This window comes from Olea europaea, unplaced genomic scaffold (genome assembly GCF_002742605.1).
Source record: "Olea europaea var. sylvestris unplaced genomic scaffold, O_europaea_v1 scaffold3111, whole genome shotgun sequence".
Classification (NCBI taxonomy): domain Eukaryota; kingdom Viridiplantae; phylum Streptophyta; class Magnoliopsida; order Lamiales; family Oleaceae; genus Olea; species Olea europaea.
Window position 1 is genome coordinate 28354 of NW_019249866.1, and position 12921 is coordinate 41274.

Here is a 12921-nt window from a genome sequence, read left to right on the forward strand (position 1 = left end):
AAAGATAATGACGTTTGGGATCTCGTCGAGTTGCCTAAAGGTGTGAAGCCCATTGGTTGTAAGTGGATATTTAAAACCAAGAGGGATTCAAGAGGCAGTGTCGAGAGATATAAAGCTCGTCTAGTCGCTAAAGACTTTACTCAAAAGGAAGGCATAGACTACAAAGAGACTTTCTCTCCGGTATCTTCGAAAGACTCTTTTAGAACAATAATGGCACTAGTGGCTCATTTTGATCTAGAGCTACATCAGACGGATGTCAAGATTGCGTTTCTCAATGGAGACATTGATGAGACAATTTACATGGTACAACCAGAAAGCTTTGTATCAGGAGATCCAAAGTCTATGGTTTGTAAGTTGAAGAAATCCATCTACAGTTTCAAACAAGCTTCCCGTCAATGGTATCGCAAGTTCCATCAAATCATTACCTCGTACGATTTTGAGGCAAATGTTGTTGATGACTGTGTATATCATAAGTTCAGTGGGAGTAAATATATCTTCTTGGTATTATATGTTGATGATATTCTACTCGCTAGCAGCGATATAGGTTTGCATGAAACCAAGAAATTTCTGACGAAGAAATTCAAGATGAAAGATCTTGGGGATGCCTCTTTTGTATTAGGTATTCAGATACTGAGAGATCGTTCTCTAGGTATCCTTGGACTTTCACAAAAGAGCTATATCGATAAGGTTTTGAGTAGATTTGGCATGAAAGATAGTAGACCAGGAGACACGCCCATCTCTAAAGGAGATAAGTTTAGTCTCAAACAGTGCCCCAATAATGATCTTGAAAGAGAAGAGATGCAGAAGATTCCCTATGCATCAGTGGTAGGGAGTCTAATGTACGCTCTAATTTGTACTCGTCCCGACATAGCATTTATAGTGGGAGTTTTGGGTAGATACTTGAGTGATCTTGGCATGCAACATTGGAAAGCAGCCAAACGCGTGATGTGTTATTTGAGGAGAACAAAAGACTACATGCTCACTTATCGGAGATCAGATAGTTTAGAGATCATCGGGTTCTCTGACTCCGATTTTACGAGATGCCAAGATAGCAGACGCTCCACATCAGGCTACGTCTTTATGTTGGCTAGAGGAGCTATCTCATGGAAGTCTGCTAAACAGACTCTCATAGCTTCTTCAACCATGGCTGCGGAGTTCGTTGCTTGTTATGAAGCATCCAACCATGGAATATGGCTACGAAACTTTGTTACTGGACTACGAGTGGTAGATGGCATTGACAGGCCATTAAAGATTTATTGTGACAATAACTCAGCGGTGCTTTACTCCAACAACAATAGGAGTTCGACAAAGTCGAAATTCATTGATATCAAGTTTCTAGTTGTTAAGGAGAGAGTTCAAGATAAACAGATTTCTATAGAACATATAGGAACAAATTCCATGCTAGCGGACCCACTAACCAAGGGCTTAACGCCGAAGGTCTTTCATGAGCACACTGCTCACATGAGCGTTATTTCCGAGGATATTCTAGTCTAGTGGGAGTCAATTTTATGTTCTATAGTTTGCTTTAGACATTAAATTATTTAACCTTCTGCAGAATAAAGTTGATGGTCTATGATTCTATTTCTGAGTTTGCTTGTGTTTTCATTGTGCAATGTTTGCATTGCATTAAGGACTTTGGAATGATCTCACTAAAGACTAAAGAAGGACCAGTTGGAAATAGGCATGTTTGAGATCACATTTCATGTAAATTTCCATGCTACTCATCCATATTTGATCTATGTCATTAAATGTATTAATATGTTGATCATCGTGGTTTAATCACTAATGTATGTTGAAATGGACAAGATTGTTTAAGGAGCAGTCTAATGATAAATAGCATACAGATGCGCGCCTAAGGAGTTTTGTAATATAATTGTTTAAGGAATAATATGTAGCCAAGTGGGAGATTGTTAGAAAAACACGATTTTCCTAAATTAATATTGGCAACATATTAATACAATTATATTAGCTATTTAATATAATGGGCAAAAATCAAGTGGTCTATTTTTTGTATGCCCATAGACTACTCAAATTAATATGGATTAAGTGAATAGATACCGGCTAATATTACTCTAATTAAGGGATAATGGGAACCTTAATTAAGTAGTATATAAAGGTTATTTTGGTTATGGTCCCCAATATACCAAATCATACACTCTTTTCCCTTCTCCCTATCAAGAAGAGAAATCACGGTTCCATTGAGGAATAAGGAGATTTGGTTGAGGAAGATCACAAAACCACCCTCTTCATTTGCATTCATCGGTACGTAGTCGATTGTCGCAGTAATTTCACAACAGTAGGCAATCGTTTACAATGGATACAGGTATATTATCTGAATCTGTGAATCTTAATAATTTAGCATGGTATTGATCCTAGGATTTAATTTACATTTGGATCTAATTTGATTTTCTAACATCTCTTAGAGATGTTCTAAATCTATTAATCAATTTTTTAGCATCAAGGCCGTACTTGACCTAGTTTTTCCAAATTCATAATTACCAATCTTTAAATCTACACTTTCCAACTTGACAAGTCTGTGAAATTCTTTAATCAAGTGAGATTAATTAAATAGGTTAAGATCCCAATAATATACAATATATGAGTTACGTATTAGTCACAATCACAAAACGTCAAAGTCACAAAAATAAAAAATGTAGGTCACAATTGTAAATTTAGTCATAAATCACACATTTTTATAGATCTTAAAATTATTAAATTAATTAGTCACAAATTATCTATCGATCACAAATATACAAATTGTATATCACAACTGCAAATTTAATCTCAAATCATATATTTTTAGGTCACATATTATTTATTGATCACAAATTATTCATTATATTGATCACAATTACCCAAATAATTAATCACAATTATTTAATAATTGATCACAATTGCTCTTCATCCCACCTACCCCACCACCACCTAAAACGTCACTACCATTGCACCATTGTTATGCAAATGTACCTAAACGTTGCTGCTGTCACCACCATCACCATACCACCATTTAGATTTGTAAGTCCATCGCACCACCACTGCGCGAATCTGTACATCCTTTTGCACTACAACCACCCAAATCTATATATCCATTACACTACCACCGTCGTCCCTCACCACGTATAACCACACCACCATCAATCACACAGATTTGTACATCACAACTCACCACCATCACCGTAAATCAAATCAACGTAAAAGGCGATTTTAGGCCTTCGTGGAGTCGCCACCCTTCAATATCCAAAAACTAATCGATCCATGCCAAAACCAACAAAAAAACACCATCGACGATATTTAATTTCCAAAATCAACAAAAAACAGCATATTTGAACTAGAAACTAGCGTATTTGCATTGAGATTCATGAGGCATGCATTCTAATACACTCGATTCGACCCCTTCTAATCAGATTTTGGTGACAAAACCACCATCAATGAACTTAGAAGGCTCAAAAACCCTTGTGGTGGAGTCGTCGACTTCTAATTTGGTCGAGAAAGTATATTTTGTAAAGAGAAAAAATTCACAGCAGAGACACTTGCAATTGAGCGTAGTTGATGGGTATCATGATGGTAGTGGTAGGAGAGATATCGTACATGTTTAAATAATATTATTATTAATATTAAAAAGCTTAATTATAACCTAAATTTTGAATAAATAAATTTTAAATTTTAAATCTGAATTTTGAAGTTGGAAGTTAAAATTATGTGGGTGTAATTTCCACTATTTTAATATGAATAATGTTATTTATCATCACTCGTGTTTAACATCAGTCTAGATGACAGCATTAGTGAATTAAATTACAGATTCAATTACATGAATCACACAATTTCATATTTAATTGAATCTATCACATAATGTCATATAAACTGGTGTTATAGCACCACTGATATTAGATAATATTATTTTTTTTAATATCACCCAAGCCATGCTTCGACCTTTCATAAACCACACTACAACTCTATCTTGTGGTGGTAATTTCCTAGCCTCTTTAATTTATGTCGTTAATTCTTTAAACTTTAACCATTAGTGTAACTTTTTTATTACAAATATTGTTGGGGTTTACTCTTGACATTTCTCACAAGCAAAACTTTTCAATGATGTCACCAACGAGTTTCAAACAGTGTGGAGACTATACTTAGAGCCCGTTTGATAGAATTCATTTGGGAATAATGAGTTATTGAATAGTATTTTTTGGAAAATGTGTAGTTAAAAAGTAAGAAAATTTTATTGATTTGTGTATAGAATATTTTATTGTGTGAATGTTTAATGAAAAATAATCCTGTAGAAAATAATTAAAATTTTTAATGATGACAAACAGGAGCTTACATTTTACTTTGCTCCGGCCTAGCTAATATTTTTGTGCCTAAGCGGCCTTAATTACATATCTTGATCCAGCTATTTGGTTTGATATTAACTTTGCATTGTTTGTTTCAAACTTTTACCTCTCTAAATTAACTTTTAAACGGTAAGAGTGAAGTTCTTTTAGCTTGATGCCACTTATTGCCGATATCGTAGAGACGAAAACTTGATTGTTTTCGACAATGCTATGAGTACATAAAGTTTTCACTAGTTTTTTTGATAGATAACACATGGCATAGTTTCATTGGGAGATGAAGAAAAGAAAGAAAGAAGAAAAAGAACAATACAAGTGTTGTCAACACAAGGAATTATGCTCTTACCATTCCATGTTGGAAATTTAAAGCAATGAAGAGAAGAAAATTGGTAATAAAAGAATATAGATATAATAAAGAGGTTTGAATACGAAAATGATAACGCTATCCTCAAACGTTATTTGCCCCCTTTTCAATACTTTTGAGGAGTTCCGGCAAATAATTTGTAGGATTAAACAAGCCTTTGTGTGAAGAATGTCAAAAGCAAAGTGTATCTTTCACAAAGAACAAGTGAAAATAGATGTAGGATTGATTATGTGATAATTTGGGAGAATAATTTTGTGGTGGATTTCTTAATTTTCTCAAGAGTGTTTTTTCTTTGCAATTGGAACACCTATTTATAGGTTTTGAAGGGTTCCCACGAAATGGTACAAAATTATATTGAAAAGGCACCAAATTCAAAAGAAAAACGGTAAAAAACGAATCCCCAACGATCACTTTGTATAACCATGCGGTCGCATGGTTATACTGCAAGTGGCCCTCCCATCTTCGGGAGGGCCTCATGTGTGGGCTTAACCCATGCGGCCGCATGGTTAAGCCCAAATTTTTTTTTTTTTTTTACTACTATTTTGAATAACTAAAATTCTAACAATCCACCACTTGTTCAAAATCAATGTCTATCACATAATCAAATAATCAACACTTATGCATAAAAATCACATATCTTTTCGATTTGAATCTATTCATAGTGTAAATCTTATAAAGTATTATCAGAATTCCAAGTAGCTAAAGTGCTATGAACCAGTTATTCTTTGTGACTATACCGATGAAATCACACACACAAGTGTTAAACTTTTCACAAGCCTCTAACTCGCTTAGTGCTAATATGGCCTTGCACTAATCCTATTTCGTTGAACTTTTATAGAGAAAAAACTTCAATTCTCTAATGAGGCGGCACCACCTCAAAGTTCACATAGGTGAAGTTCTTCCAGTATTTTTGTTACTTTTATAGATACTTGTATTCCGTACTGAACTTCATTAAGAGTTTAATTAACTCATCCCTCCAACAGTAACAACCAACACTAGTTTCAAAGATATAATTTCAATATATCTAATAGTGTTGAAATCTATCCACTTATCGAATAACTTGTTATTACCCTTTGAACCTATATATATACTGGTTTAGTATATTTTGGTAGGGTTGCCATTATTGGTGAATCTATTTAAGAAGTTTTAAACCTATTTTATTTGATGTTGATTTCACTAACTCTCTCGTGAGAGGTTTGGTAAATGGATCAGCTAAATTTTCACTTGACTTAACAAATGTAAGAGAAATTACTCCATGCTTAATTAATTTCCTTACATATTCGTGTCTTAAACTCATATGTCTAGAATTTCCATTATATACTTAGTTATATGCTCGCGCCAAAGTAGCTTGACTATCATACAAAATAGGTATGGAGGAAATATCCTTTATGTCTAAAGGTATTTCATATAATAAGTCTTTCAGCCACTCTGCTTCTTTCCCTGTTTCAGCCAAAGCTACAAACTCTGATTCCATAGTTGAATGTGTAATGCAAGTTTGTTTCTTAGACTTCCAAGACACTGCACTACCTCCAAGAATGAAAATCCATCCAGATGTGGATTTATTTTCTCCTGCACTTGATATCCAACTTGCATCGGTATATCCTTCCAATATTTTAGGATACTTTGTATATTGTAGCTCAAGGTTTTTGGTTTTCTTTAGGTAACCAAGAACCCTACCAATGGCTTTCCAATGTTCCGAATTTGGATTGCTAGTAAAACTACTTAGTTTACTTACAGCAAATGCCACATTAGGTCTTGTACATTGTGATGCGTACATAAGACTTCCAATTGCACTTGCATTTTCTATTTGTGCAATTGCTCTACCTTCGTTTTTGATTAATTTTATATTTGGATCTATAGGGGTATTCACCTCTTTAATGTTCAAATGTTTAAATTTATTTATATTATCAACATAATGTGATTGACTTAAAGTAAAACCTCCACTATCCTTCTTTACTTTGATTCCAATGATAGTATCTACTTCTCCAAGATCTTTCATTTTGAAAGTAGAGGATATAAATAATTTTGTTTCTTTGATTCCGTCTATATTGTTACTAATGATTAGCATATCATCAACATATAGACACACTAATATGATTATATCACCATTCACTTTTGTGTAGAGACATTTATCTACTGAGTTGTGATTAAATCCATTTGACATTATTTTAGAGTCAAATTTCTCATGCCACTTTTTAGGAGCTTGCTTTAATCCATATAAAGATTTAATTAATTTGTACACCTTATGTTCATTTCCCGGTAGAACAAACCCTTTCGGTTGTTCCATATAGACCTACTCTTCGAGATCTCCATTTAAAAATGCCATTTTTACGTCCATTTGATGAACATATAAATCATATATAGATTCTAGTGCAAATAAAATCCTTATTGAGGTTATCCTTGCCACGGGTGCATATGTGTCAAAGTAATCAATTCCTTCCCTTTGACGATACCCTTTAACTACCAATCTAGCCTTATAAGTATTAAGTGATCCATCAGAATTATATTTCTTTCTAAATACCCATTTACAACCAATAGCTTTCGAACCTGCTGGTAGGTCAACTATTTCCCAAGTGTTATTTGAAATAATAGAATCCATTTCATTATTTATAGTTTCTTTCCAGAATATATAATCTTTAGATTGCATTGCTTCCTTATAAGTCTTAGGATCACTTTCCACTTGAAGAACAAAAGGAATTGTTCTTACAACATCCTTCCTATCTCCTTCTACTAAGTAAAAGGAAATAAGTTGGGAATCTATTTCATTAGATCCTAAGTTCTTTTCCTTTCTTGTTCTTTTGCTTCTTCGAGGTTCAAAGTCAACATCCTTTATGGATGTCTCTTTTGGTGAGCTTTTAAAGGTTGTAATATCCTTATTATTTTCAGATTTCCTAGCTACCATCACATTCTCAAAGAATTCTACATCTCTTGATTCTATTATAACGTTTGATTCGAGATTTAATAACCTATAGGCTTTGCTATTAAGGGCATATCCTACAAATGCACATTTGATACCTCTAGGACCTAACTTGGTTCTCTTTGGATCCACATGTTTATAATACGCAAGGCACCCCACACTTTAAAATAATTAATATTTGGTTTTCTATCTTTCCAAAGTTCATATGGGGAATTTTATTCTTTTTCATAGGAATTCTATTTGTTATATGACAAGCACAAAGTAATGCTTCACCCCATAAGTTAAAAGGTAATTCAGAATTTAATAACATAACATTTATCATTTCCAAATAAGTTCTATTATTTCTTTCTGCTAATCCATTTTGTTCCGGTGTTCTAGGTGCAGAAGATTGATGTATTATTCCATTTTATTCACAAAATATGTTAAATTTATTTTAAAAAATACTCTCCACCTCTATCACTTCTTAAAGTCTTTAATTTTCTTCCTAATTGATTTTCAACTTCATTCTTGTAAGTTTTAAAGGCACTAAAGGCTTCATCCTTATGTTTAAGTAAGTATACGTAAGTATACCTAGAGCAATCATCAATAAAAATAATAAAATATCTATTACCGCCTCTAGTTAATATTCCATTCAATTCACAAATGTCGGAATGAACAAGTTCAAGTAATTTTGTTGTTTTTTCTATGCTATGAAATGGCTTCTTAATCATTTTTGATTTAACACATATTTCACATTTTTCTAAGTTATCAATATCACATTGTATTAATCCACATTTAATCATTCTTTTCATGGTACTAAATCCTATATGTAATAATCTACCATGCCATAAATTAAATGAATCAATAACATACGCAAAAGATTTAATTTTATTTGAGTTATTCTCAGCAGTACATAGCTTGACCATTCCTTCGGTGGAATAGCCCTTTCCAACAAAATGCCCACTATGGGTTAATACAAGTTTTCCAGATTCAAAGACAGATTTAATCCCGAATTTTCCCAAGAGTACACCACTTGCTAAGTTCCTATTCATTTCCGGTATATGCAGGACATTTGTCAAAGTGATCTTTTTCCCGAAGTGAAAAGGAGTTCAACATTTCCTTTACCGATCACCTTTGATCTTCCTTCATTTCCCATTTGTATTTCTTGGTCGTCTTCAATGTCATGATATGTTTTGAAGAGAGACTTATCATAACATACATGGATTGTAGTGCATGTATCGTACCACCAGCCCGAAACTTTGCCTTGGATTGCATTGATTTCACTCACTGTTGCAATAATTTCATCAACAGAGTTCACTTGTCCTTCCTTCTTATGTTGTTTCCTATGCCTGCAATCTTTAGCATAGTGTCCCGGTTTCCCACAAACATAGCAAGGTCCTTTGGCTTTGTTTTTGAATTTTCCTTGATCCTTTCAAGGACTAAGAAATTTCCCTTTCTTTTTGAACTTGTTGAAGTTGTCCACATTGTCCACGGCATTGGCTTTCGAAGAGCCATCATAAGAATTTTCAATCTTATCTCTTGCCCTTGATTCTTCCTCAATGCGAAGATGTTTCTGTATGTCTCGTAAAAAAAAAATCTTCGGAATTGTGAAGAATTTTTTTTCCTATATCCTCTCCAAGAACGAGTGAGTTTAGCAATAATTGCTCACACTTGGAAAGTTTCGGGAAATTCAATTTTTACCACTTTCAATTTGTTCACAATTATTTGTAACTCATGTACTTGAGGCAATAAAGGTATATTGTCTAAAATTTTAAAATCAAAATATTTAGATATTAAAAACTTTTTAGTACATACTTCCTCGGCTTTGTATTTGCTTTCTAATGCATACCAGATTTCTTTAGCCGAAGTAGTGTTTGTGTAGAGATCATATAGTCGATCGGACAATGCATTTAGAATATGCCCACGACATATCAATTCATCTTCTTCTCGTTTCTTCCTTTCTATGCGAATTTCTTCGATGTCCTTGTCAGTTGCATCGGGAATGGGTTCCAATTTTGAATCAAGCACGTAGAAGATCTCCAACGCCGTTAGAAGAAACTTGAGTTTGTCTTGCCATCTTGTAAAGTTTGCACCATCGAATCTATCCAAACGCACCAGATCTTGATTCATCATTTTGATAGTAACAATAGTAGATTCTGACTCCATTGCAGTAAATGCAAAATAACGTTTGAGTTTGTTGGAAATTTAAAACAATGAAGAGAAGAAAATTGGTAATAAAAGAATATAGATATAATAAAGAGGCTTGAACACGAAAATGATAACGCTATCCTCAAACGTTATTTGCCCCCTTTCCAATGCTTTTGAGGACTTTCGGCAAATAGTTTGTAGGATTAAACAAGCCTTTATGTGAAAAACACCAAAAGCAAAGTGTATCTTTCACAAAGAACAAGTGAAAATAGATGTAGGATTGATTATATGATAATTTTGGAGAATAATTTTGTGGTGGATTTCTTAATTTTCTCAAGAGTGTTTTTCTTTGCAATTGGAACACCTATTTATAGGCTTTGAAGGGTTCCCACGAAATGGTGCAAAATTATGTTGAAAAGGCACCAAATTCAAAAGAAAAACGGTAAAAAACGAATCCCTGACGATCACTTTGTATGACCATGCGACCGCATGGGCTATAAACATGCGGTCGCATGGTTATACTGCAAGTGGCCCTCCCATTTTCGAGAGGGCCTCATGCGGTCGCATAGGCTTAATTTTGTTCTAAAATTTGGACACTCGTGATGATTTGATCCAACTTTGCCACGCATGCATGGAAATAAAGAGTAGGGAAAATTTCATAAGTAAAATATTAATTATATCACATTTCAAAAATAAGAAAACAAGTTTTAAATTTCAAAAATCAAATTTTTATTAAAAATTATTTATAATTAAATTATTTATTTATTTATTTTAGAAATTAAATATATTTAAGTCACAGATTTACATAATTTGGTCACAAATTAACAATTTAATTCATCACTTATTATTTTTTGTCACAAATCAGAAATTTTATGTCATAAATTATTTTACTATCACAATTCAAAATTTTTGTAGGTCACAATTTGTTCATTTGTCACAAATCGAAAAATTTATAAATCACGATTTATTTATTGGTGAAAAATCACAAATATTACAGGTCACAACTTATTATACAGTTACAAATTATCAAATTATCGATCATAAATTAACAATTTATTAGGTCACACATTATTTTTGGATCACAATTTATCTTTTTCATTGGTCACAGATTAACCAATTTAATGATCATAGTCAATCAAATAATTTGTGACCACCACCAACACTTACGATTTACATTCACAAATTTCAGGTCAGGTATCCAATTGTGAGTCACAGTCACAATTTTCAGATCACATATTTAATTGTGAGTCACAAATCAACCAAACCGCCACGACCATTATAACCACAGTACACGACCAACTGTGACTCCCAATTTGTGAGTTACAATTGGGAGTCACAATCACAATTTTCAGGTCACAAATCCAACTTTGGGTCACAATTGGGAGTCACAGTCACAATTTTCAACACAGCCAACATCATTGTCACCGCAACCAGCACCACCTCCTCTACTGCCATCGAACCCCACTCCGCAGCCAGATCTAATAAAAATGAACAAATCGCAACCGCCCAAAATAAACCGCAACCACCCAAAATCATCGCCCTACTACCATGACCACATCAACATCATCATCAATTCTCTGAACGCCAACAACACCACCACCTCGCTGCCGTTACTACCATGACCTGCAACCACCAACATCTAACCATCACCACCGGCCACCACTCCAAACACCACTGTACCTGCACACCAACTAGATCGACCATCATACACACCACACACCTTCACCGTCGTCTCACACAAAACCACCGCAGCCTCACGCCACCGTCGCCGCACACACCACCACACCCATGCACATACACACCATTGCCGCACACACACCACCCCAATCACCACAAATCGCGATGGGAAATTCCTCCGATTGTGAGATCTCCTCAGATCGCCACCAATTCATCGACGCTGCAACGGAGCAGCTCCCTGATTGGTTGGCGACGCTACAACGGAGTAGCACTCTATTGTCGGTTCTCCAGTCGTCGAGCAGTTGAGAAAGACGTGATAGAGAGAGAATTGGGGGGTAGGGGAAATGAAAGTGGAGAATAATTAGGGTTTGAAATTATTATTAATTAGACTAATTTTTAAATATATTGATTAATTAAAAAATTTCTGATTTGTGAAATATTAAACATTGTATCTTATTTATGAAATGGAGATTTTTAATCTATTATAATCTGTAATTTCTACTAAAAAGTGTTCGCAAGACTTTCCCATTAGTTGAGATAATGAAGGAAATTGCAGAATTTTTCAAATTTCAATCGTAATGCTACAACAAAAAGGATTTTTCTATTCTTCTTAGTGAATAATGAAATAAAATAGTTAAAGAATAGTGAAAGTGATAATGATAATCATAGCAAAAACATAGGTTAATTTGAAGAAACTTACGACATGTTCGGTTTGTGTTTTGATTTTCAGTTTTGAGTTTTGAATTTAATTTCAACTTTTTTTCTTTTTTGAGTGTGGATTTCAAGATTTCTAAAAACGATTTTGATTTATCATTTTAAAAAATTATTTCTCAAAACAGAAAATTAAAAAACTTGTTTGGTTTGAAATTTTGACATATAATTTTATGACATTTTATTCTATTAAATTTGATTATTCAATAAAAATAGAATAATTTTATATTAATATATTATCAGGTAATATATACATTTTAAAGTTGGTGAATTTTACATTATTTTTCCTCGCTATAGAACTAAAAATAATAATAATAATTGAGTTTTCAAAATATAGAAAATAAAATACAAATTAATAATATGGATTAAAAGTATTTTTGTTTGTGTTCATTTACATATCCTTTAATAAAATTTTATGTAAATAATTCTTAAAAGTTTGAACTATTTTATTATTATTTTTATTTTCTAGAAATTTTTATAATTTTTAGAAATTTTGATTTTTTAAATTTTATTTTTAAATAATCATTAAGAGATTGAACTATTTTTTTTAATACTTTTTATCTATCTAGTAATTTTTACAATTTTATTTTTCAGAATTTTAATTTTGAAATTTTTATTATTTTTAGAATTTATTAATTATTTTTAGAATTTTATCTTTTTAAAAAAATTAATTTTTTTTGTTCTAATTTATTTTTTATTTTTTAAAATTTTATTTTAAATCTTGTTTTCTATGTTTGGAGCGTTTTCATTGAAAACATTCAAAGCATAAAAAATGCATTTTGAATTTTATGTTGTAA